This window comes from Melanotaenia boesemani, chromosome 23, assembly GCF_017639745.1.
Source record: "Melanotaenia boesemani isolate fMelBoe1 chromosome 23, fMelBoe1.pri, whole genome shotgun sequence".
Classification (NCBI taxonomy): domain Eukaryota; kingdom Metazoa; phylum Chordata; class Actinopteri; order Atheriniformes; family Melanotaeniidae; genus Melanotaenia; species Melanotaenia boesemani.
The window spans coordinates 15,666,274-15,688,884 of NC_055704.1; the positions used below are offsets into that span (position 1 = coordinate 15,666,274).

The following is a 22,611-nucleotide window of genomic DNA, read 5'->3' on the forward strand; positions in this document are numbered from 1 at the left end:
CTCATGATCTGGGTAAATGTTATAGATCTGAGCCCTGGGTGCTTCCAGTTTGTGTAGTATTATGCAGAGTTTACCATCCCCCTCATTTACCTTTATTTTAACTGTGCCAAAACTGACATCACAGTACCTGGAAGACAGAGTATACCTGGGATGTTTTAAACAGTCATGCATCTCTAGGTTTTTATAACCGGGAATGTGAAATGCATGTGGTGCATAAAAAAAGAAAAGAAAAAAATAGAATAAGAGAATAAGAGAAAGGGTGTGCCACCAGGTCTGTTTAACTGTTTACTGCTGTTTAACTAAAACGAATCAGCTAAAAGTGTGTAGTTATATTTGTCTAGTATTCCTGCAGTATAGCCAGTCTTTTTCTGTTATTTAGGATGAAGTCTGCAGTGACTCCAGCATGCCTCAAAAGCTACTGTAAATGGTTATGGCACTGTGTTAAAGTCACAATTTACTAGCCCCATAACCACATTTACATGAGAGTTTTAACTCCCCTTTAATTCAAAATAAAAATGAAACCCTCTTTAAAATGACCTTGTAAACACCTAATTCCAAATGAAAATGACCATTCCAAATAAACTTAAATCTGAAGTAAGTGGCTGGTTTATTCTGATTTTAAATCTGAATTGAATAATTCCCCGATCATGTATAAGTTCATTCTGCTTTAAATTAATACCGGTAGCTGTGCATATGCTCGTTCCCTCATCCTGTCATGATGACGCACAGGTATCTCTCTTCTTCTCCTCAGCTGACCAAAGTGAAGTTGTATGCTGGTGTCGAAATGCTGCTTCAAAACTTAAACAAAATCAAGGTGAAAATGGTTCTTATCGTGTGGTCTTCCATGTTGTAGCTGAAAAGAAAAGAAGCAGGAACTGGAGTTTGTTTTCTTCCGAAGGATGTAAAAACATAACTTCCATCTCCGTCCAATCAAAATCCCTCCCAACCCCCAGATCTTAAGGAGAATTGAATAAAGGTGATTAAACATGTTTTTCATGTAAACCTCAATTCGGAATTACTATTTCCATGTAAACAGGAAGTAGAAAACTTTAACTCTGAATTATTTAATTCTGCATTTAAAAACATCATGTAACCGTGACCTTTGACTAATGACTTTAGGCCAAACAGTTTCTCTGAGGGTTACATGGACTGGAAACTCCTTTAAGTACAGGACAGTACCCTCAAAGCCTTTGTGGAAGGCTGACGGGACATAACAGCCATTCAGCAGGTGGTAGATAAGTCAAAGTGACATGGTAATTCCTTTCCTGGACACCACTGATGACCCACATCTCTTTGTTTTAAGTTTTTTGAGTCTATGTGGTTAATGTTTTACCAGTGTTTTTGTAAGTTAAGTTGTAGGTTAAGTTGCTTTTACGTTCAACCAATCATCTAACAGCTTTGTCACAGATAGATCCTCTCATGTTGTGAGGGCTCTGCCTCTGATAAAGACTCTGCAGGCCACAGTTTCTGCAGTGTGGACACACACAAAAAAAGAAAAGAAGAACATTAAGAAGAAGAACTTCTACATTAATATGAGTTTAAAAGTTCCTGTAGTAATAAAGCTGCTATGTTCTCTATGGATGGTGTTTTAAGTTCTGAATCTTCAGCTGTACATCTGATACGTCGTGTGTAGTCGACTACACTTTGAGGAGGTATAGCTGAGATACCCAGGGGCTCAATCAGAAGACTCTCAAAGTTCAACTATGTGAATGATGTGAGGAATGAGTTGCTTCAGCTCCAGAGTCCAGTGCTTACAGTTCCCTTACTGAAGACCCAGAGCTGACAGCTGTCTCTTAGTGCCTGGCATACTTACGGCCTCCTTAAAACACATCCATGACTAAACTTACACTCGTAGTGTATATGATAAACAGAGTGGTTAATGTTTAAAATGGGTTAGAGGACAAATTCTGGGCATCTGTACTCCACAGACAGAGCAATTCTACTTTTACTTTTCCATGACTGTGACTGCATAGACGTTCAGAAAGGCCGGTACCAAAGATAGCTTAAATTGGAATTTTAAGTAAAAGCAGCTAAAATTAAGTGGTTCATTCGTTTAAATTTTACTTATTTAAAATATTTATGTATTTATTTACATTTTTGCCAAATAGAAAATTACATTTTGAGGACACAACCTTTGTATCTTGTCATTATGAGTTGACTAATAAGGAAAAAATAGTGACAAACTAATTAAAATTAATCAAATATTAATTCCAATTTCTGTAGCAGTTTTACTACATTTCAAAAAAGCTTTGTTACTTTGAACTAACACTTCGGTGTGGACTTTGCAAACCAAAGAAAAATCTCCCACACATTTAAGAGGGACATTAATACTTCACACCAAGATGGAAAAGAAGATACTCACATAGACACACTGAGAACATAAATATCCAACAGAAATTCAAAAAATGAAGCTCTCAACGGGGCTTTCACAGCTAGACAATGTGGTTAGAAGTCAAATAACTATTTCATGTATATCTTCAACTAAACTTAAATGGGTGTCATAAGCTCCAAAGTTCCAATTTTTGTAAAGACTGAAGCATTTGTGCATTTAAATACAGACAAATTTCTAATGAAGTTGCTCTTGTTCACAGATTTTTCTGTTTCTTTTGTCAGATGGCTAAACACATCAGAAATTGTGACTGAATAGTTGCACATTAAGACTGTGTGTCTACTTCCAGCGTTTCCCATAACATCCTGATTTTATGGCTGCAGTTGTCTGACTAAATCATCATTCAAGTAATTTAACAACATCTGTGCAGAGAATGAAGCTTTATTTGCAAGTACAAATATTTCCCTACAAAGAAAGTTAGAAAGGGCAGGATGTCTAGAATGATTTCTCACACAGTCAACACCATCGCACATCAAATATACTTTAATTATTCCCTTTTAGTTTAGTTAGTTATTCCCCTCCCATGCATGTAGACTGGGACAGAGACAGTGTAACTGTACTTCACCTCAACTGCAGGTAACTCTGCTGACTGCAACAGGTCTGAATGAGTTACAAGAAGCTGGGAAATCTGGTTGGCTCTTGTTTAATTGATACCACCGACTGTCGCATAGTCTTTGTCTGTAAATACAAGATGTATGGAACTTCTCATTCTAAATAAGCAAAGCCAGTGCAGAAACCTGTAATCCTTTTTTATGATTTTTTGTTGCAAAATGAAGTTCAACTAAAAGGTGGGTTGCAAAGTCAGGGAGTGCACAAATATACACAAGGACCATCTGTGTGTTTTCAATGATGGTATTCCACTTGTATCTTGTATTTTCCATGCACTGACACACTGAAATGAGTTGAGGCCTGTCAGTCTTGTGAGACAGTCTCTATAAAATGAGAGAGGAGAGCTGTGGTTAGTTGTTGTGGTTTTGCTTGGGGGGGGAGACCTGGTTTGCAGCTGTACCAATCATCATTTACCACACACATTCACATGCACACATACGCTCAAGCCTGTCTGACTATCAGTACATGCTCCCCTGTCAGAGGGGTCTAGAAGGCTCCAGGGCTGATAAAGTGGAAGTAGCGTATTATTACTAATGCGATGACAACAGCTGTGGGTGTGTATTACACACTGGCATACCTTTTGGATGAGCCTTACCAGGGCTGTTCTGTATTGGAAGATATTACTTATTATTATCTTCCATCAGTGTCACTATAAAGTCAAGAATCTGTACATTTCTTTAAAGTTGTACTTTCCTACTGATGGAAAATAGTCTGAGAATTATTAACATCTACAAAGAGGAGGATTGATTTTTCATTAAGCTGAAACTTCTGATTCTCTGCAGGAAGTACATGAAACCACAATAAAAATGTAAGTTTGTAGCGGCACGAGTGGTGTAGATGTGTGGCTGTCAATAGAGTGTGACCCAATGGGCAATCGTTTCGACCACCATGTTTGTTCTGTCAATGGTTGGATACCATAACAGGTGCAGTGATTTACTGATATACGTGCAAACATAAATGGAAATACAATATATGAGGAAAAAACAGATAAACTGATACTGATAGTAAACAAGAGCCTAAAATACTATTTAAAATGAATCTTTGCTAAGGTGTCTGTGTGTTAGACACAACGTTGGTTCGGTCACTGAGTTATGCACAATTTTTAATGCTTGAGTGGTTCATAAATCAGTATCAAGTGGTTCCATGGGGAAAAAAAATTCTCAGAAAATGGTCATGCAAAAGGCCTGGACAGAAAATTAAGTGAAAAAAAAATGCTGGTAATGTCCAAAGAAAAACCTTGAAGACCTTCAGAAAGCCTGGAGAACTATTGCACAACATCCTTTCAATTAATGTAGAGTAAGTCTGGCTTCTCGAAAGCAAAATATAAAGAAATGAGGGCGGTTTAAGACTCAGCAGAAAATGTTTGCATTTAAACTTAACTAGCCAGATGACCAAAGTGACCGTCAAACCATTTAAACATTAGTGTGTTTGTATGGAAGCATCATGGTATCCTAATATCAGCATTTATATATTAGGATGGGGATTTTCTATTTCATTTTGCAAAAGGCCACTTTTAATAGGGACTCCCTAGAGTTCTCTAGCTATAGTCACCAGGGGGTCTTTAATGTTAGACTGTAGTAGTGCATGTAAAAATGCATGTACATGGTGACTGCACCTGTTTCAGAAAAGATGTAAAGAGTCCATTTAGATCTAATTTTAGAAGTAATGGCTTGTGTGCTAAGAATTCCATCTTTGTCCTCTTGATCGAGTGTGTTTCTGTGTTTTGACTTATAAGAAGGTGCGTATGCGTCCTTTTAGTAGTAATCTTAACGGACGGTGATACCTGTAGTGAGTCTCCCAATAACTACATTCAAAGCTACATTCTAGACGCATTAAAAACCATCCTGATTAATGAGTTCCATCTTTAATAGTATGGATGGATGACTGAAAATTCAGTTCCTCTTCTTTGAGAAAATATAGACCGCCCTCCTAAATTAAACCACATCTGTTAAATGGTGAGGTATCTAAGCATAGCATTTGTATGGTACACACTTAAGTCTTTACCATATAAGGTTCTCTGTCCTACAGACTGGACTGACACAAGAACATGCATTCCATGCAAATGAGCATCCTATAGGCAAACTCTATGATTGGAGGACAAAGGACTGAGGAATTTTCTTTGTTTAAACCCTATATAAGACTGAACGACACATAATGTCTTTAGGTCTTCGTTCTGGCTTTGGGACCTCCAGATTTTGCTGCAGAAATCTGTTTTGATGTCTGAACTTTTGTAATAAACTTCTTTTTATTATTCAAGTCAGCGTCCAGAGACGTTTTTGCCTGAAAGACAATTTTTCCACATCTCCTGATCAAGATACATCAATGGCACATTTGCAGGATCAATAGCAAACACACAGCCACTTATTGCCACACATTTACCTTTGTTCATGTCTCATTCAGTCATATTTTGGATGTTTTACACACACTGCTTAATAGTCTCAGCATTCCAACGTATGCCACAGGAATGACTTCATCTAAAAACAGAACCAAGAAACATCCACATAATTTCTCTAAGAGCTGCTTGTGAGGGTGTGTGCATGTGCTGTCATGCTCTTCTAGTTTGTGTTGAGCTTTTAATCAAAGGTCTTGAGGTATGAACTCAGGCACAAAATCATAAAATTGTGCAAATGTAATGGCCCCCCACCAGGGCTCCAGACTGCGACCAAATGGTCGCGACCAAGTGACTAAAGAAGTGAGACAGTGCGAGTGAATTTTTCGTCTACTCGCTCAATGGCGACCAGTACATTTGCCGGTCTTTTTCTTGTAGTAGTTATAAATGAATTTATTTTGTCCTAACAAACTTCTGCTCCCCTCTTCAGCCCAGTAGTTCGTAGCAATGCGGAAACTAGTGACTGGTTTGCCGACTCAAACTAACTTCAATATGAGAAAAGGAGACGAACACCAACGAAGAAGACGACAGCCGATGTGCGTGTGAGCGGGACGAACGACCACTGTGACTGATTGGCTTATGTGTGGAAGGAGACGGGTTTTGGGGCAATTTAGACATTTGTTTTGAGACCCCTCTTGCGACTGTTTTTTTTCAAAGTGGCTAAAGACAAATCTAGCAACTGTTTCTGATATTATTGGAGACTTTTGGAGACTGACGTGAATGAACTTAGTTTACTCTTCTCAATGAGGAGCGGGTGCTGTGCAGACCCCTCCCCCGTCCACAGGGGAGCTCCCAGCTGCATTCAGAGACGACTTGACCAGGCTGAAAATTAAACTTACAAAGCTGCTGCTGGATGATCCTGCGCTGGCTTACCGTCCGAGCAATGTCTATTAATGAAGAGTGTAGACAAAAATATTTAAAAAGTTAAGTGTTGTGACATGTTCAAAACTCTTAATTAAAAAACAAAATACACTTTCTTTACAGAAGCATCCATTAAAACTATATGTACCAGGCTGATTATGCTAATTAGCGACTTTTAGGACAGCCAATAGCTACTTTTCTTACTGAGGAGTTGAAAACAGCAGCTGGAGGAGTATCAGTCCCTGAAGCTGTTTATTGCCAGGAACTACATGGACAAGTCATACCATGCCCAATGGGGGACGATGGCGACAAAGTTGTCGTTCTACTTCAACTACAAAGTGAAAATCAAATCAAATCTGATTTGATTTGATTTGACAAGTTCTATGTCTACTTGTTTTGTATTAGTGCGGCCAGTAAGATGTTTTTTTATGTTGTGTCAACTGCTGCACAAAAAGTGAGAACTTTAAATATTGTGAAAGTATTTATCACTACTACACTGAAAATGAGAGGAAATGTGAATATTTGCTATGCAAGGTGATTTCAGTGTGCGCCCCTAAATTTTCTGCTTGCTGTCTTAAAAATTTAAGTTAGGGGCCACTGTGCTCCTTGTAAAAAAAAGTTTGTCTGGAGCCCTGCCCAGTAAATTGACATACATGCCTGGTGCAGCATCTTGAAATCAGCAGTTTTAACATACACACACACATTCACATATGCACAAACAAACAGATAGAGCTTGTGATCCTTACTCATTTGACAGTGACTGTACATTATAGTTCATTCAACAGTACTTTGGATATTATCAACATGTAATAGCACAGTCCAAAAAAACTCAAAAGTCTTCACTTCTTCAAGAGCACTGATATTCTGTGATGATTGTGGGGGAGTGCTGGAACCATAATTCATATCACAATTAAAATGAGTCTCTTTGGGGGTTGAGAATTGCTGTGTGATGTTGGGGTATTTGCCTTCAGCTATAGACAAAGGCATAATTTACTGTTACCAGGTCCTAATAAATCCTCAGAGGAGACGGACCAGAGGATAAAGAGGGAGGGAAAGTATTTTAAGGTGACAACAGTCATGAGACTTACATAAATAGTGGAGCATGTGCAGTCTGCCATTTGGGAATACTGTACCACTTCTAAAGTACAAAATTGTTCACATTTGATATATAAATATAAGCTGTTTTGACAGATACACTGCATTTTTTTTAAATCTTTTTCCTGGGGGAGTTGTATGTGGGAATGTCATGATCAGTCTGATTAAAATTTGTGCAGACTAACTGCCATGCTGGCCAATAAATAACCCTTTTTTTAATGCGGCTGTGTGGAGTACTTATTATCAGTCAGTACTTGACAGAGCACTCTGTGAATCTTATGCAGGCATGTGTATATATAATTATATATTTGTAGCATTTGCTTGAACCACTATGAAATATTTTAGGTTTGTGTTGTTGTAGAAGTAGAAAATTCCACGTTGAGACTTACATCTCTGTGCACTGCTTCTCCCAGCCCCTATGATTAGGTGTATTGATGACTTTTGGGGGGTTAGATTTATCAGAAATACAAAAACAATTTGAGCTGTGGGCTTGGTTGTATTTTCTGGTGTTCTTGGTGTTTTAGTTTTGCTCTGCCGTGAAAAACACAGAATATAAAGCGGACAAAGATTTGTGATGGCGGAAAACCATGCGTTATATAAATACGACTATCTTTTGTATCTGTTCTCTTTGTTTTTGGTGTTTTATCCACTTTGGTTTGATATCGGTTGGCATCTTCCCTTTCAGTCTACTACTTACAATGTTCGGAGAATCAAGTCCGAACACCCTCTACACTTCTTGCCAGAAGCTTCTAAAGAAGATTTTCTGAAGAAACTGTCAAGTTGACAGAAACTGATACATCTCTCTGCATTTTTTTCCTGAGGCTGACTCATTATCAGGCACTGTTCTTGTCACCCGGCACAAAAGAGTGACATTTAACTGACCCCGTGAAGGTGAAGAGGGGGAAAGAAAGGAAGGAAGGGACAGATATACAGGGTGAGGCAATGGGAGTTACACATATAGCTGATATGGAGGCGATGAATCTTAGAAGTAAAGTACCATAAAGTGGAAAAAATTTTGAGGAAAGAAATGCATAAAGGGAGAACAGAAAGAAAGAAGGGTTTTGGGTTGGGGTCCGATCAATTCTTTTTCTACCCTCACATTCCTCCTTTTCTAACTTCAAAGACACTCCTGGTGAGAAGGAATTATTCCTCTCCGCTCAACCGTACGGCTTTGTTACACTGCGGTTTTCTCCCTGCTAGCCTTCATCCTCTGCAACCCCCACATGACCACTTTTACTTATTGCTTCAATTGGCAATAGTGATGTAAATGAGATGTTAAGGGTCTTATTGAATAGCTTTTGATGGTCCCTTTGCTACTACCACTGATATATTGTATTTATTTTACTGTATCTACTATATTTCCACCTGTTTCTTTCTCATCTAAAAAGCAAAACTTTCTACTGTCTAAGGACATTACTAGCATCCCCACAGATTAATATGATGCCCTGACTTATAGACCCCCTATAAATCTCAAAGAACACATGGAGAACAAAAAGTCTCCATGACATGCACCTGAACTACCCTCCACTATCTTTGAAAACCTTTGGGGTTTTGAACTATAGAAAGACAGCTCATAAGATGTAACAGATGTGGCTTGTCCTGGCCAGATCAGTCCCTGACATGGAGCCAAAGCAGGATAGAGACATCAAAAGTTCAGCTAGTAGCCAGTAGCTCCAGGTGGGCTGGTTGAATATAAGCAGCCCCCGAGACATCTGCGTCTGTTTTGACACCGTCTGTCTGCTGGCTAGTTTGCTCGATGACCAGCTGATTGAACGAATGCTTGAACGAATTTTGAACGCTTCACTTGCTGTCTGACTGACACTTTCAGTAGTTTAATGAGTGGCTCATTGATTGAGTTCGACTGAACAACCAACTGGCCAACAACATTTGAACAGCTGAGGTGAATTTGTTAATCCCATGTGTCAGTCAAGGCAATCAGGCAAATAGCTGAAGTGTTTTTCTCAAGAGTCTAAACACAGGCTGATGATGCTTATGCAGCTATGTTTTTTTAACATGAGTGTTTTTCTAGTTCAGTGTTCAGTGGCTTTTGAGAAGCACTTAAAAAGCTAATAGCTCAGGAACTTTGTTATGGATATGTATCAAGTCTGTGTGGGCAGAGGTGGATTTACTCCACTGTAATGGAAAGCTGCAATATAAAGGGGGAATTTCCATTAGAGCACATACTAAAAATGCAACTTTAAATAGTATTAAAAGAATGAAAGCTTAATTTAAAGGACCACCCATTTAAATGTTATTGTAGCTCAGAAGACCACATTTATTAATGGAACTTTCTTGTAAGTCAGTTTACAAGCCTTGCTGTGCATGTAAATCTGACAGCTAAAAAACCAGCAGTGCCGTCTTTAGATGATTATTAGCTGTTACTCCTCCTCTGACAGCCTCAAAAATCTGGCTAATATCATGACAATTTATAGTGTTTCTTTAGACTTCCTGAAGTTGACAACAGGTTTGAAAGCAAGGCTCCAGGCCTCAAATACTCAACAGGAGTGGGGGGAGTTTTGCCAATTAGCACTGGAAACTGGAAATTATTGTAAAAGTCACTTTATTCTTCTGTGTTTGATTTTCTTTTTCTTGCCTTTAGCAGTTGACAGCAGATATCAAGTGAGGAATGACAGGTATTCGTTTCATGCTTGTAACAAGCAGAGCTACCTCTTGCAGGGGGTGCAGTTAAACAGAAAAGGGGAGGATATGACTGATTTCCCTTTGAAGGGTTATAGCAGTACAGTTGATTTAAAGGAAGAACCTTGGGAATAAGTAAGCAAAAAAGAATAACTCATAGGTATTGATTCAATTTTCTTTCTTTGCATTTCATATCTGCTGCTTCTAAGTCATATTATCAGTGGGATGTTAAGTGTATTGGAAATGAGTTATGTTACAACTGTATAACTTGTGTCTCCAGTCCTACATTACTGATATCCTTAGGTTTTATTTGTCCAAAAAATGTTTTGTCACTATTTGACATGAACTGTCTTTTATTGGAGCCAAGGCAGAAGTTTGTTTTCAGTGTGGTTTGGCTGTCTGTCAGCAAGATTACGCAAAAAAATACCAAGATAAATTTGATAAAACTCGGAGGAGACGTGGAGCACGGAGAATTACAGATCCCATCAATCTTTGGTATGGATAAGGTTGCTTAAAAAAATGAAATAAATAAATAAAAAATTGCATAATTTGGCATTATTCTATGTTTAGGACATAGCTGTAGATATGTAAGATACTTTCAGGATGCCAATTTTAAGGGAAAGATTGAATAAAATTGCACATAAACAGTTTTAACTTGTGGATGAGATCATCTCGGGTCTAACTGTCCTTTCAGTTGAGCGGCCTCTATGTTAGTGGGTGGAGCCTGGCAGAGAGACACTTAAATGCCAGCAGGGGTGGAGGCATGATGGGGGTACACACAGCAGGCTTTCAGCAGGTGTCGAAAGGATGCTGAGGGGCGTCAGATGGGTCAGTGTCCCAATGAGCTTTGTCTGTGCACTTGGACACACTTGAATACACACATAAATGCCTCAAAGATTTGCCCTATTTACATTGACACAAGTCTCATGGTTTCCCTAGGCGACCCCCACCTTTCACCAACCCAGCCTTCCTCCACCCCTGTTGTCCCCCCCACTTTTGCTTTGTTGAAAAGAGCCAATCGCGCGTCACTTGGTAACTAGGCACCCTATTTATCAGTAACCAGCACCAACAATAAGTGTAACCCGACTCCACCTCTGAGAGAAACAGACAGTGGAAAGTAGAGTTGGAATGAGGCAGAGAAGGAATCCAGTAGAAAGGCAAAGAGAAAGTAAAGAATTATAAAAGTCAGATTCAGTTGAGAATTTCTATTCTTTATTATTTAATATCATTGGATGCATTTTAACATCCACTATTCTTTACCCAGTTTTGACCTTTAAAATAAAAAAAATAAAAAAAACAACTCAAATCAATATCTGTAATTGAACCCCCCCCCCCCCCCCCCCCCCCCCAAAAAAAAACAAACAAACAAAAAAAAAACAAACAAACAAAAAAAAAGAAGCAACGATTAGCAAGAAGGTAGACGCTAACAGCGGAGGCAGGGAGAAAGATTTAGTGTCTGTGTAATGGATACTTGGCTACTATTAGGCCATTCATGGCTGGGTAGCTCTTAAGAGAGCGGTGCAGGCCAACATGTGAGGAGGCTTTTGATCAGTGTCCACCCCCCGAACCAACTATTTGTCCACAGTTAGCTTATCAAATGGGATCAATGCAAGATAGAGTAAGAGAGGAGAGGCATTGTGTGTGTATCTGCATGTAAGTATGTGCGGTGTGTTTAAATGCATGTGTTTGTGTCTGATTAGTGTAAGTGGTGTGTGAACATGTGCCTTTACTTGTCAGCATTGTTGAATTGAAATGTGAGTTCATATGTTGTGTGTGAGGATTTTGTTAAAGCAGAACATGACCAGCTGTTGACGGCTACACTGCATTTAGACAGTGTGTGTGTGTGTGTGTGTGTGTGCGTGCATTCCTGGTTATAGTTGAGTGATTCCTTCTTACAAAACAGAGAAAGGGCCATTTGACTCTTAACCTCTCTGTGATCTGTTGACTAAGTACTTTAGAACGATCTAATACTGCTAATACTAACTAGTCACCACACACAGGCTAAAAGGACCCTCACCATGATGGTGTAATGGCATCTGGTGTGGCAGCTGTCTTAAGATGATATTGAATGCATTTCTGCATGATTATATCTGGTTACCTACAAACACCTTTTCCAGAAAGCTGCTAAAATGATACCTAATTCGAATTTTAAATATAGTGTGAGTAATAACTTGGTTATTTATCATTGCAACTGTTTCTGTGCTGAGTTGATGTATGGCTTTCTTATGGCTTTATATAGCTTGTGGTGGGCTGTGTTTGATGGAAATGGTTTTCTAAAAGATACTCCTGAGCCCATGTGGCGATATTGTTCGTGGTAGTATGACTGCTTCCTATGCAATGCTGCCTGATGGCTCAAATATCATGTGCATCAGTATTGGTTTCCATCCTTGATTGTTATGCTCTGAGATTTTCCCAGACTCACTGAAAGTTTTTTGCACTGCAAAATGTTTTTTTGTAACTCATTATTGAGTTTTGCACAAAAAAAAAGGTAAACCAGGAACCATCCTTGCTTACAACTAAGTCTTAAGTGAAGGTTGCATGTATACTCAAACCTGACACCCTCACTGGTCTCCTATTAATCTGCTGACTGCAGAATCAGATAAACTCTGTTACTTGTTTGTCATTTAAACTTTCCTATCATTGCCTTACTCTCAACTTCTTTTTATTGGCCTAAAACGTCAAATTTGATTATTTTGTTTATATGCTGAGTGAACACACTGGAAAGATTTTTTTGTACCTCTGTTCATAGGATATTTTTCAACTTTTCTCGAAATGAGGATTGTGGTAATCTACACATTCTTTGCCCTCTGCTTGTTGTTTCTGTTTTGAGTTTAAAGTGTGGTTTAGTGGCTGGTGCTGTCTTCAAACCTGCAGTGTGGGTTAGTAGGCAAGACAAAGAAAAAAAAAAAGAATTTGTGATAGATTGCACAGATCTTGCTGAGGGTTAAATGTGTAATTGCAGTGAACTTTGACCAGTGCAAACATTGTTTGCTTCTTCTTCTCATCTCTCAGCTCTGACAAGCCATAATGACGCTCATTATAGTTTTTACATGATGTCAGGAGCTACCAGCTGGAGATGAATTACATTCCTGTTTTGACTTGTGCTGGAAAAGTGCATTGAGAAGGTCATTAACTCATCTGACCCAAGCCAAGTGTTTCTAAGTTGTGTTTTTTTTTTATCCTTTACCTTAAAAAAAACAAAAAAAACCCAAAACTTTATGTACAGTTGCTGCAGCTGGTAGAACAAGAGGCAACAGCAAGGCAGGCTGAATATTGACATGTATTGTGACGTGTAGGGACCATTTTGCATTGGGGCCTTGTGTTGCATGTTAAAAACACGGGTGTGGGGTAAAACTTGGCCCATGCTATCACCTGAAGGGATTTTCTTTTGGCTGCTGTATCATCTTGTGAAAACCAGCCCTGGTGACACCTGGAAACTGTGAACTCTGAACCATTAATAAGAGGAAGTGGAGGGTTTTAACTTGATTAGTCGGCTCAGGAGAGAAGATGACAGGCATGTGAAAGGGACAGTGAGGGCTGACACAGTTTAAACAGTCAGAGCTCAGAGTTCTCCAGCAGAACAGCTAAGTGGATTTAACTGTATCTTAAAATCAATTGAGAAATAAGAACTGCATTGAAAGAGATTTGATGATGTTGGACTAGCTACATATTCAAAGAGCTAATGGTGCTTGATGGCATGCTTTCAGCCCTGAGCTTCTTCAGACATGATGTTGTGCAAAACTACTGGTGTTATGCTCTGAAATGTTATAATTGAGTTTGTGTGAGCCCTGTAAGCCAAGCATCGCATGACACTCGTCAGATTTAGAAGACAAAGAATGTATTCCGCATTGATTTACTCAGGTTGGGTGGCTTAATTTGTTTTCCCACAAAGTTCATCTCTCTCTTCAACTTCCTATCTTCCCATTAGCGTCTTTATCTGTCCGGAGGGTGTTTTCTCAAGCTTCTTAAACACCAGAATGTGGTATATGCTACCAGGTACTGACTTTATCATTAGAAATCTTGTCACAACAACAAACCTGATACCATTCTTCTCATCATCGGTATTTCCAGTCTCTTGTCCATATCCTTGTGATTAAGTATTGTTTTTGGCAGTTGTCTAGCGGGTGATGAGATAACAAGTGCACTAATACTAGTCAACCCTCAGGCGCTAAAACAATCCAGACGTTCATTAGCGTTCATTTAGCACTGTCTGGCCTCCTCATCCGGGCTCGTTTAGTATTGTCTGGAAAGGAACAGTGCTTTCATTCTTCTCACTGCTCTCTCCCAGGGATCCTAAATGGGACATAGATATTCAAGCTGGGTCGATTCTTGGCCTGGCACTCGATGCCCCTGAGTGCTCTGCTTAAGTACAGCCACTAAGGGCACTTGTGGAAGGCTTGTGAAAGTCCATTCTGTTTAAAGGTGAGGGTGGAGGAGAAGTTGATACAGCGGCACAGGCTTCTGAACTCCCTCGTGTGCCAAGATGAAGCTATCAAACTGCTGTGACACAATGCGAGAGGGTTTGTAACATTGCAGATGTGTGCAGATGACCACAAAGCCAACCTCTACATGTTGCATACTAAGCTGAATTTTTCAATTTATTTGTTATTTATACTTGGGTCCTCTGTCACAATGTAGCTGAATTGACAAAGCCTAAAACCTAACATACATGTAATTCATAGCTTCCTTGAATGAGAAGAGAGCTAATTTAGAAACACCTCAAACTTGCATTCTTTCTAATGTTCAGCCTGCAAAACGTCTAATTGTACTGAAGTTTATGATAAAATTATCCTACTTCTCACTTGATTTAATAACTCAGTAATTGGTTTATTGTTTTTGACTGGACTGCAGATATTAGGCCCACCTAGCAGAGCTAAGAGTAAGCTGTCAGATGTTCTGACTTCTTTCTTTTTCTTTTGTTCTTTTTGTCTCTCAGTGTTTGCTGTCAACTTTAGAGGCTCGGTATGGGATCTTGTGGTCTGTAAATGTGTAAAGAAAAACTGAACTGTGCCCATTCTTGTAGCCTTAAGCCTCAAGCACCCTCATTAAAAAAGAATGTGTGCCCCCGTGAGTTGTATTTCCATCAATCCCAATCAGACCCAGAGCTGATAAATAACTGTGACCACCTCAGTCATTTGACACAGGACTAAATGCAGCTTTCCCATTCAGCTTTAAAGCGATATGTTGGCAGACTAAACCAGTGTTTGGTGGCTTTCTGCTTCTCTGGAGAATCAAAGATTGTTTAAAGCTGGGAAAAGATACTGATGTTCTGCATTATCTAGAAAAATAAAACAACCTAAAGTTGTTTAGACTTTGAGATAAAATGAAGCAGCAGTCAAAATCTGGTCAGCTGACAGCTTACTCTTGTTCTCTAATTTGAGATGTTCAAAAGTTCATGCTTTTGCTCCTGATCAGTCATCAGTGGGCTGTCGTCCCATCTGTTTGGTCTCTTTTTGATTGGTCTGGTGACTGCTCCTGGTTCAGCCAGTGTGTCTTTGTGTAATCCCACCTGTTCTCCGGCTGTGTTCAGGATGTTATCCCTCTGACAGCCGCCAACCCCTTACCCAAACCTCACCCACACTCCCCCCCTCTTAACCACTCAACCCTGAGGAGAAAGAAATCTTTTGTGTTCCTTCTTCCACTTTTTCATCTGTGGAAGCTTAAAGGGAAAATGGGAAGGTGAGAGCTAATCCTACTAGCGTGGTCACTACAGTGAGAGTAGGATGAAGGGAGGAGAAGACAGAGTCGGGGAGAAGGGTTTGTTTGGCCTCCCTCAGAGCTACAGGTGCTTTAGGGAAATCAGTCTGCAACAGCTGAGTGTATGAATGAATGAGTGTATGTATAGGTTTAATGATATATGGTCACACATTTACACACAGTTTGGATTTTTCTTTTACAGTTAATTAGCATTATAGAAGATAGAGATACTTTTTTCCTTTCATTCCTTGCTCTAACTCTTTAGCCATGTTTCCACCAGCGGGTGCAGGTCAGGGTTGTTAGGGTGCGATATAGTTTGTAAACTGTAATCTTGTTGCATTCCCACAACTAACCAAAACCTTACCTGAGAGGCAGAGTATCATCCAGATAGTGATAGATGTCTCAGCTACGTAACAGCTTGACTTCCTTAAAGTATAACCAAAACACGAGTCAGAAACAAAGGAGGAGAATGGTGTCATCCAACAGTTTGTGTTCTTTCTTCTTGGCGGTGCTTCGTGACGGCAATTTAAACAGATATAATCAACAAAAAGAAAATCTGTTGCTCTAAACATAGAGCCATTGGTTTTATGCCAGGTCACACCGGTTTTCTTTTTCAACCAATCAATGGATTGCAGTGTATTAAGTTCCACCCTTTTGTGCCAGGTCGGTTAGATTGGTACCCCAATGGAAGGGTCCCAAAAAAGTAGGACAGGTCGGATATTAGCGTCCCGATCCGCCCCGACCTGCACCCATTGGTGGAAACTGGGCTTTGTCAGAGGCTTTCCCACAATTTCCAGGATTTCACTTCTGACAGCTTGTCGGCCTGCAAGTTTGTCAGGTTTATCACTATGTGTCCGTTGTGTTTAAAGCTTCAGCCTCTATGTCCACAACACTTTGGTTAGACAGGGAGATGATCGTACCTGAGAAATATATGACCGACAGCTTGTGGAGATGACATAGGCTGGAAGCTAAGTTATTCTAGCTAAGTACTCTCTCTCTCACACACACATATATACACATAAATGTCTGAGGAGGTGACAACAGAAAGTCGCCCTCCAGTCCGGATTGTAAGCTAAAAGCTAATTCTCAGTGCTGAAGAGTAAAAGTATGGTTCACTTTATGGGTAAAAACTGGCTCTAACTGTTGGTTTGGCAGATTTTGATAGATTGATAAAACCTCACCCAATTGATTAAAAACTGTTTTAGATAAAATCAAGTACAGTAAGAGTCTGATCTCACAACTTCCTTTCTTAGAACCCATAAATTGTTCTGTCTTTTTCTTTGTATCTGTTAACCTGCTGCCTGTGGCATTCCTGTGGTTAATCATCTATACTCAGTTAGCCCATGCTTACATTTGTAATGATTAAAGCTAAACAAGCAACACACATACTTTATGATATGTTTGTGCATAGAGAATACTACTCTTATCAAAGAAGGGTTTTAATGTGACACACTTTTTGATGGGGTTTTAGCTTAAGGTCAGTTTCGATGCTGGATCCATGTTCTATATCTTCAGCCCACTGTTAATCAGCTTTGTTGTGCTGTTTTGTAAATTAGCTTATTTATTTTATGCTGAGAGCTGGACAAAACCATTGACACAAACTGTCTAATAATTTATTCTGATAATATTGGACATCCATAATATTCCTCTGGTGATCTTTAGTGTACCCAACATTAAAGTTACATTAAGATCCTACCATACAGACCACATACAGAGGTCTCATTACTCCTTTCAGGAACTTTAAAATGGTAACTAGCAACGCATTTTGGGACTTTTTGGGAAATCATCTTAGTACTGTCATCAAAAGCATATTTTTCTGCTTGTTTAAGTAACTCCTGTGAGCTATTTGCAAATTATCTTTGCTGTCCATGGTCTATTAGAAATTTTTTGACTTTCTGTGAATTGGTTTAGAACATCCTATCATTTCTAACGTTCCACGTGAGTGGTCATCATTCATGTTAAAATAGCTAAAATCATAGAACAGATGTTATATTTACTTAAAGTGGAAGGTAAGTTTACTAGATAGGGCTGTGGTTCATCAGAGTGGAACAACAGCCTCAAAATGCTTTGATAGTGACTGTTGGTTAATATGTAGTCTGAACAGGCTGCTTTTTACTCTAGGTTTCATTGTCATTTTACCGTCTGACAACTTAAATTAAAAAGCACATTGGTGGACTTTGTGGTCACTTTTAAAAGTCAGTTAAAACATATCTTTTTAAATATACCTTTTACTAATTTCTTTAGGTTTTTTTATTTGTTTTCTTTTGCTTCTTTGTTGGCTCTTGAGAAGCACTCTGTGATTTTATATCTTGAGAGATGCTGTATAAATAAAGTTTTACTTCTTACTTACTGGGAATTTAATTGCATTATTGAACATTATAAGTAACACAGGAAGTAGAAAAGAAGCAAATAGATGTAATGGGTTGGCATAAGCACAATAAAAATGTTATGTAATAACTTTCCAAATTGGCTTATTAGGATATGATGTAATTCACTGACATTTAGAAATTGAAGACTACTTCATTAGGAGTTACTGCTAAAACAAAAAGTAGAAGTCATTTGACTGCTCAAGTGGTGCTTCTAAGGAAACATTGCCACTAAAAGAATAGCTTGCACCTGAGTTTTGGCATTGCTTAAGAACTACCTTATGAATTCAGGGTGTTTCTCACTGAAACCATTCTCATTTCCAGAGGCATTTCTCACTTGTTTCCCAAATAGCTGTTATTTTCTGCAGAGTTGGCTTTTTACATCTTTTGATTGATGATGGTTTGATTGAGTTACTGTCAGTGGCATATTTTTTTTTTTGGAGGGCGATTTCCCTCTGCATTCAGCAAACAGGATGTCTGTCAGTGTGTCTGCAGCCTGCTGATACATGATCTGATGTTGGCGCTGGTTGGAAAGAGAGACAAAATAGGAAAAAGAGATGGGAATTGACATCTTGTTGGAGCCGAGCAAAATGGTTGCAGTTACTGTTGGGAAAAATATTTCCTTTGTGGAAAACAAAAATGTTTTAATGGACTTAGAACTTACAAAGAGGCATTAGAGAGCAGAGAGGACTAGCAGAAAGATGAGAGATTACTAAAATCAACCCAGAACAGCTAAGAGAGGAGATTAGAAGGAATTGTTGCTTTTCTTTCAGCCTTTATGTTTGATTGCAAATGTTTATTTGCCTCTCATGAGGCTGAAATGTTCAGGTATGTCCCAAAAAGGAGGGCTTGTCAGTTGGAGCCCTGCTCCCTGATTGGCTGGAAGCAACTCGAGCTACGTGCTTTGTATTGATTCAAATATTTCAAAGGCATTTCTGTAGAGGGGAGGCAGGGAGAGGAGGAGAAATGGGGTAAACTGAAAGGAGAAGACAGAGAGGGCTTCCTGCTGTTCTCTATGGGATGTTAAAGTAGCTGAGAGGATTTTTCATGGGCTGCGCTGCTGTAAAACTTTAACTGAGCTGTAAAAAGTGTTGCAGGGTGAAGAAAGGTGGAGAGATTTCCACAGTTCCCTGTTGTATAGCCTTCCTATTTTAATAAAGTTTGGCGTCTTTTGTTGTAACATTTTAAGGTCTCACAATTTTTTGAAGTCAAAATAAATGTTATTATCAATTGAACTTGGGCAAATAAACAATTTTTTATTTTGAACGTTTAAAAAACTATTGAAAGAATACATTTTTAAGAGGTTTATAAAATGAAAAGATGAATTACACTGATAGACTATTAGAGATAAATGCTTAGACTGGATTTTAACTTTGAGTAAAGCTTCAGGAACTGTGTGGAAAGGATGAAGCATCGTGGGCTCGTCACCTCTTGGAAACCTGTTGAAGCTACAAATGTTCTGTTTGTTTTCTTTTGTTTTACTGACCGTTCTAACTAACTGACCAAACACTGCTGTTGACTTGACACTATGGAGTTTAGCAGGGGGGGGGCGGCCACCAGAGTAGAAACTGACCCCACCTTGCACTCAACCACAAAACACTACAGAGTAATGTTGAAAAGAAATGTTCACACTGTTCTGCTAACGATGCTTCTGTCGTCTTATTCAAACTAAAACTAATTTTCTCTGATGGACAGATTTTGGCTCATGTGACAACCATGTGGGCTTTCTTTCAATGCGTACACATTGTCTGTCTGTGTTCTGCATATTTGTGGGTTGTTAAAATCAGTGTGTGCTTGTCACCCACAGTGACAGCTGGCACCAGTGTGTGTCAACGCTCTGCGCTGGACTCTAACCACATGCAGAAACCTGTGCATGTTTGTGTGAGAGGAAGCCAGATCTGTGTGCTTGGACAGGGATGCTGACAGTTGATAGACACATTTATTAGCTTTTTGTTTTTCTGAATGTGTGTCCATAAGAATGTGGTCATCTGTCCTTGTACACAAACGTAAGTGTCATCTGTGTGGTTTGCTTTGCAGCTTATTAACAGCTCTTGCGACTTCTTACTGCCCTCACCACCTGCAAAGTCATTAATTCATGCAACTGCAAGCCACCAGAAGCAATTTATGTGAGGATGTCAGTCAACTGATTAGCCTGACACCTTTTAATCCAAATTTAATGATTCTGTAACTGTGTAATGGTGTAATAAGCCACACATAAACCGATGGACAATAGTATTTTTTTTAACTGTGACAAGAGGATGTTTGATTTTACTTATTGTACACTCTCTGTACTAATTAAGTCCTGTTAAACCCATGTCTTTCAGTGTGTATTTGTGTGGCATACTTAGGAATACAGGGTGTTTTTTTCCATGGTGTCTGTCCTGACACACCCTTTCCAGGGTCCAGCCCATCCTTTACATGTGTGTGTGACCCTATGCTAGCAGCTGGTGGGCTCTATAAATAGTGTGAGTTGTGAAGCTCTGAAATAAGGAAAAAGACAAAACAAATAATTATTCTGGAAATAAAAGTGTTCTAAGACTAAATTTCTTAAATACAGCTGTGCCTTTTATTGCACAGCTAGTGTGATTTCATTTGTCTTTTTTGCCAAATAATTGCAATTCTTAGGTTTAAAAAAGTTTGTGTCATCTCAAGGCAAGGCACCTTTTGTATACCATAAATTCACAGTACTTAAACAATAAAAGCATTACAGCAGGGTGCAGAAGAGGCATTAAAAAGTACATTTAAAGAAAAAAAGAAAATTAAAGAGAAAAAAGCTAAAGTAAAATGGGGCTGATCTGTATTAACCCATTAAGGCCCAACACATGAAAAATGGTAAGAAAAGTTCAATTTTTTAAATATGAGGTCTTTATTTGGCCCTTTAACAAAATGTAACAAGAAAATTAACATTTTTTTGGGGGGGGGGGTATCTACCATTTATTACCATGTGATCTATTAAAAAGATTATAATATGGTTTTCTGCTTCTGGGAGTATCAGATTGTGTTCAACAGGATTTTGAGCAAAGTTTATACCATAAATTAAAGCAAAATGTCTCAGAAACTGTATGTGACAAATATGTCATGCTCCTATGGGTTAAGACTTCTGCTGTATTTTGTGGTATCACTGCTATGTTTTTTTCTTCTTGCATATATAAATGAATGTGCTTCAGTAATGCAGCTCCCTCCCTCCGACAGTGAAAATTCAACCCAGTATACTGTTTTGTGCAAAAGATGTGACTAGTTTATTGTTAGATATGGAAAAAATATATATAAAGATGCATGTGTGGTTTGGCCCATTGTTTAAGAGATTGTGTCAGGACCTACTTGGTTACATAGTTGATTGTACTGGTCTAATTTTTGAACTTGGCACAGAACGTGTGTGTCTGTGTGAAACATCAAACCACCTAGGCAGAATTTATTTCCTTTTTTCCCTGACTGTGTATACAGTACAACAGAATCCATGCAGGATGTGTGTCTTAAAGAGGACCAGGTGATGGATTTCTGGCGACAAGTGGGATAATATTGTATTCCCAGACACTCAGAGAGAGACAGGTGTGGAGCGTTCTGCAGCCAGTAGATACTTTGTCTGTTAGCACTGTGTTGAATGAGCACCTAGATTCCACCAAATTACTGCAGCTCAGTATATCACAGCTGCTGCTTAATGTCTCTGGCTTGCAGAGTGGCGTTTTAAAGGTGTAACTACATTTGTGTGAGTGTTTTTGTCACTAAATGCCATCTATGCACTGTAACTTGTATACATGAAGCTAATTGACAGTGATGTTGCTTCCTGTTGTGACTCTAGACTGGTTAGCTGTTAGCTGGAGGCTAGCTGACTGTGTGTTTGCATTTGCGTGTATGTATAAGAGTGGAGTACTTAGGTTCTAAGAAATTATCTCATCTATGGTGTAGTTATGATATATGTGGGTTGAACCTCAACACGACCCTTTTACCTCTCAAACTACACATATGACACACTCACGCAGCAAATCAGTGCAACTTGACCCCTCTCCCTGTGTCGCTTCAACAGTATTATCCCCCCCTTTGAATTTCATCTGGCCCCACCACCTGTCGTCAGCTGTATTTCACTCAGTCTGTGTCTTCTGCAGCCTATAGCCCCCTCTCTTTTCCTCCACAGCCAGCAGAGCGTACAGTTAGCCAGAAGTAAGTATGAGAACCGATCCAAGTCCCCCTCAGGATTGAAATTTAAGACTGATCTAATTACTGTCTTCCAGGCTTGAAACAGACTAAATTTACAGCACCTGGTAATGACTTAATTAGATCTAACAGCAAAAGTGTTACTCAGTAAACAACTCAATCCGCCAGCCTTAGAACATCCACAATGTATTACAACCAAATAAGAAAAGGTTGGGATGGTATGGATGATAAAAAGATACCAACTTAAAGGCAGTGTGTTGGCAGATCTTCCCAATATGCTGCGCAAAGACTCAGCCTTTCACAGGTCCTCTCAACTCACGTTGACGAACATTACCTGCTTAAAACATCTTTATTTAAACGAATAACCTGCACTAAAATGCCAAAATCCCAATGTTAATTTTGTAGTGTGTTGCAGG

At 39.1% G+C, this 22,611-nt stretch overlaps 1 protein-coding gene across 5 annotated transcripts in view; it reads left to right on the forward strand.

Moving 5' to 3' along the window:
* Nucleotides 1-22,611, forward strand: part of celsr1a (cadherin EGF LAG seven-pass G-type receptor 1a) — a 90,154-nt gene that overhangs the window by 19,203 nt on the left and 48,340 nt on the right. The window lies entirely within an intron of this gene.